This window comes from Agrilus planipennis, unplaced genomic scaffold, assembly GCF_000699045.2.
Source record: "Agrilus planipennis isolate EAB-ADULT unplaced genomic scaffold, Apla_2.0 scaffold94, whole genome shotgun sequence".
NCBI classification, from domain to species: Eukaryota; Metazoa; Arthropoda; class Insecta; order Coleoptera; family Buprestidae; genus Agrilus; species Agrilus planipennis.
In genome coordinates, this window is record NW_020439120.1 from 46164 (window position 1) to 51772 (window position 5609).

Here is a 5609-nt window from a genome sequence, read left to right on the forward strand (position 1 = left end):
AACAAAATACCCACCGTTACGCTGCCGACGAGGAGCCCCAGAAGCCATAAAGTTCCCCAACGCAGAAGTGTAACCACGACGAAAGTTTCCATTATTGTTTTGATCGCACAACGAGGTTTGATTTCTGTATTTCATTAGTTTATTAGTTTTTCCTTCAATTTTAATTTATATCTTTGCATTTAATTAACGTATTTACACTGGTTAGCATTTCCTTAATAAATAATCAAAGTAGCACATTCACACCCTAGATAAATATATAAAATAGAAAAGAACAACTCAACAACATACCTACATAATGCTTATTTCAAAAACCGGATTATGCTACAGTAAAGAAATGTTTAGGAATAAGCCAACCCAAAAGCAAACTAAATGAGGTAGACTTACAAAAAGAACAGAATTTACCTCAACTAATCAAAATAAGGAAAATCATTTCCTTTTCGTCTAAAAAATAATCTTTCAATTACCTACACGCCTTTTCAAGACAAACTCCAACTCGGGTTAGATGAAAGGTACCGAAATAGATATGAGTGGTTAATTTTTGTTAGAAGAAACACTACCTGATATATTATTTATTTACAAGCACCTATGTATGTATGTATATACAGGGTGTCCAGATAGGGTAGGGGGTGTTTATAAATTCAATAAAAAAAACAACTACAAATTAGAAAAAAAAAATTTATTAAATTTTAGACAAAGTTTTGGAAAATAAAGTGCCAAAGATGATGTTGTCCAAATGTTAACCCTCGCGCTGTTGGTACTCCTCCAACCGAAAACGGAAATTAGCCGTTACACATCTCTCTGGAAACGGAGGCCATTTCGGTGTGGATATTGTGCTACAATTTCTGTAGAGACATTTACATACACCTCTCTTTAAAGTATCCCCATAAAGAATAACCAGGAGGCGTGAGATCGGGGTTTCTCGGAAGCCAGTTAATGGTGCTTCAACTAGAGATCACCTTTTCCGGGAAAAGTTAATTGACCACCGCAAGCGATTGGTTTGAAGTGTGGCAATTGGCCCCATCCTGTTGAAATCGTCTTTCTACATTAAAACCACAAACTCTTGCAGTTGTGGAACTAAAAAGTTTCTTAACTTGTCACAATACTGGTCACTGTTTACCGTAACCGTTCGCCCTTACCGGACTTCAAAAAAAGAAGGCCCCATGATGCATTCACCAGACATGGCAGCCACACAATTACTTTTGGACTATGTAGTGGTTGTTTACGTTTATGTCTTGCCTATTATTTGGCCCAGTACCGACAGTTCTGTTTGTTTACATGACCATTTAATTTAAGTGAAAGTTCGCTTCGTCACTGAACAGAATGTCTTTAAACATTGGAAAACGTTGAAGCATTTCATTTGTAAAATTCAGTCGGAGAGAACAATCGATAACGTTCAGTTTTTGAACTAGCTGAATTTTGTAGACTGTAATATGTAAATTTTGCTTTAGAATCCTCTCTTACAACGATTTTTTAATGTCAAGTTCTTAACTGCGTTTGCGAACTGATTGGGACGGATTTTCACGCACTAACACTCTTATTTTTTCAATCATTTGTTAGGTTCGAACAGAGCACGGATGACCTGGGTTGTGAATTTTTGTAGTCGAACCGGTATTCTCGAACATTCGAATCAATTTTGCCCGGTATAATCGTTGAGCTATGATCATCGGATCAAAGCGAGATTCAAATTAAGCAGAGCCAAATTATCGATAGTCGACTGTACATGATATTTATCGATACCCCTATTGACTCGATCGAGATTGGGTGAGATTCGGCTCGACTCTCCCATAAATACCTCACGTAAATGATGGACGCATCCTTATTACCAAGGGTGTAACAACGTTACAGTTTGACTCATGGGCGTACCCAGGGGGGGCAGGGGAGGGTAGCTGCCCCCCCCCTGGAAATCTCGCAGAAAATGTGTGAACTCACTTAATCACTAATCAAAGTGTAAACAATTAAAATAAAATAAAAATGCATAGTTAAATTTACTTTTATTTATTTAAGGATGTTTGGGAGGTACAATCGGAGACAAGAGTACATAANTTTTGAATAAAATAGTAGAAGTCGAATTAAACAATTAAAATAAAATAAAAATGCATAGTTAAATTTACTTTTATTTATTTAAAAAATATAAAAATTTTAACAGCACTCGTTTCTAAATAAATTTAGGAAGTTTGGAGGAAATTTGCGTTTGTCTTTGCCTGGGTCTTTGCTCTTCTTATTGTTTGAAAATTAAACGTTATTCGAATATTTTTAAATACATCATTTGTACATTTTAGGCAAACAATAAATTTTTAAATATCTCTGACGCTTCAGCTAATTTATCAATTATAACATTTATACTTGGAAGGCAATCTCCTTCCACGGTTAAAAGAATTTGGCATTCCAGAAGATCTTGCTTCATGGAAGAGCGGAATCTATTTTCTACAATTTTCAGTTTTGAGAAAATTCGTTGGTTTTTTAATTTCTCTTTTTTTCCCATTTTTTGTCATTTGGCCTAGTTTGGCCCTGGGTGCATTTGCACCCCTGCACCCCGGACCAGTCGGACTATGCTTTGTGTAGTGTGTACGACAAAACAGCCGCGGATGATCTGCCCTAAAAAATCTGACTTGCCCCGCCCTAGGGCAGAAGCTGGGTACGCCCGTGGTTTGACTAGGTGCTCCCATCATAATAAGTATTATAAATGACTAATAAAAAAAGTCACCAATACATGGAATTAAAATACTTGAAAATATCGAGTTCGGCTGCTCATTTACGAGCTTGAACTATTTAAATCGAACTTTCAAGTTGGGTTATTATCTGAATTGACTGGGTGCCCAACCCCCCCTGTTGCGCCCCTGCTTATTACGCTTAGAAAATTAATACGATGCTACTTCAACACACTTAATTCCTAAGTATGTAAAAATTACTGCTAACGTTTCGTTTTCATTAAAGTTTAACAAATCATTTTATGAATTTTGGTACATACTTTGTATGGAGTACAACAAGAAAACCACGATTTACCGTGCCTCGAGCTGTCCAACCGTAGTTACACATTCTGACAAGTATATTTGCTCTAAATAACTTCTCCAATAAAATCACGTCTTCTATCTAACCTAATCCTGTTTGTTGTACAGATATAATTGCATTGCCAATGTTTGGATTTTCAATTTTGTTGGAAAAATTATGTGGTTGTATCTTCGTACAGTAGTAGTTGTTTGGTAAGACCTTTACGTAAGTAGTGACTGAACTATAAAGTCAATCAACTAATACTATTAGGTCAAAAGAAGATTTAGCTTACGCTAGCCAAACCCCTTTGTTCGATCCAACAATTAATTAAGAGGACGTTATTGGACATAAGAGCGCTCTCAAAATTGAGATGTCGTGGCTTCTTGGTTTCCATTGTAAAGTGAAACTAATGACATTAAATCTTCACTAATGATAACGATTAATAAAAACGCATTAACCAATTTGCAAGCTATGGGAAAACGATATTCTTGTATCAAGAATGATTTTATTTTTAATTATTATAGGTATTATTTACATTCTTGAATCAGGAATGATTATTCTTAATTTAGGTTATTTTATTATTATGAAAAGAATATTTATACTACAATTAAAAATTCTTAGTTCTCTTGATAGCNTCAATTACTGACGTAAAAATACAAAAATTAATAATTTCTAATTCTATGAGTGGAATTATTATTATCGCTAAGTACCCGAGATAAAAATGTTCAGTCTCTCAGAGTCTCTGAAACGGAGACTCGAGTCTCCGTCTCTCATCGAGTCTCTCTGGTTTCGCTGAGAGAGACTGTCAAAAAAACTGTTTACCGTCTCTGAACGGGCGATTCGATTCGCTCATAGAGAGATCCTCATTTCGTATCCAGTTTCTGAACGAGAGACTCGAATCTCTGAATTTACAATTTTATCGTTCGAGTCTCCCATACAGAGACTGTGAGAGATCCATAAAAACACCTAGGCAATAACTGAGAGACTGTGAGAGACGCTCTCAGAGACGTTAAAAGACTCTGAGAGCCTGAAAATTTTTGTCTAGGGTAATAGTAATTTTTTACATTTTTGCCCTCTTGCCCGTAGGGGTTAGGAGTGATATACTAGAGTATATCTCCACCGAAATGAATTGGCGGTCTGACGTGGGAGAGGAAGTAGAATTTCGCTTCAAGTGGGGAGACTAGGGTTGCGAGGGATAATAAACTAATAGTACTTATTTCCCCCTCGGAATTAACTGACGTTCAGAAGAGGAGGCGAACGAGGTGGACCGTCAGTCAGATAGTAAACAGATGGGATGCATATGGTTTCCCGGCTAGAACAAAGGATGAAGGCGCAGGAGGTGAAGGTGAATAAACGAAATGTTGAAAACGGAAGTAATAAAACCCTTACCTAACCTAGCTTAGTCTAATATAATATAATATAATATAAAAGTTTTAGAGTGATTTTTGCTTACAGGTTCTTTATATTGTCTGCCGATAGCTTCGACAAGTTACATTTACCTCGTAGATTATGTAAATCACGAGAAGACAGACAGCTTGGTCTATTATCTGCTGGTCCTCGAATTTTTAGAATATTCAAAAGCTATTATAAGTTATAAGAAACCAAAATTATAAAAATGATCAGAAACGATACTATTACGCAAATAATCGTTTATGCCAAATGTGTTTTATTAATATCAAATGACAAGAAAAGAATGTAAGGAATAAATCGAACATAAAAACATGAATAGTTTATTTGATGCAAGAAATACCACCGTTTTTGATCTTTTAGTATTTCTAATATTGAGGAGGTGGAGCATAATAATTATTTAATTTCTAAAATGGGTTTTTAATAGTACTCTCAATTTGTAATGGGACAGGTCAGTCACACCACAGAAACTGCATTTACACAGACAACTCTTGTGTAACTGTATCATTGTAAGATGTTTTTTACATATTTCAAAAATTTCAGCAATACATTTTTAAAGACAACTTTGATAAAACCCTTAAAAAATGCCTCCGAAAAAAGCAGCTGCTATGCGTCCCAAATAGACATCAAGCAAGCGGTCGGATGAGCGAGACACTTGATGAGGGAACTCCACGCGATCACTTTTCATTCTGTCCCGTCTGCAGAGCTCGGTTAGCCCTGGCCGGCACACAGGCGGATTTTCTTAAATTTTTGGTCAAAACCTATAGATTGAAACGAAAGTCTGAAAAGTTTAAAGAATCGATAGAAAAACATTAATAAATTAAACTACAGCTTTATTTAACTCCAATTCACAAGTTTGTTATATTTTTATCTATTGTTTATTTTTACATGTCTAATAAAAACTTTAATTCCTTTGGATATTCATTTATTTTAAAATCTATCTTGTAATGTTTCGTTGAAATGTCTGTAATATAAGGATCTGATGATACTCTAAGGTTATTAAACACATCTTCAATGTCTACTTTATTCTTATTCTCGGCACTTTGAATTTGCCACTTATATATATTTATTCTATAACTTACATGAATCAAACATTCAAATGGAAGATTGTTGACAATAGTTTTAGATAAATTAAAAGATATACGTATTATTGAAGTCTTGATGTTAAGTGACACAGATAACATCGTTGATTTGATTTAGTGTCAATTATAGCA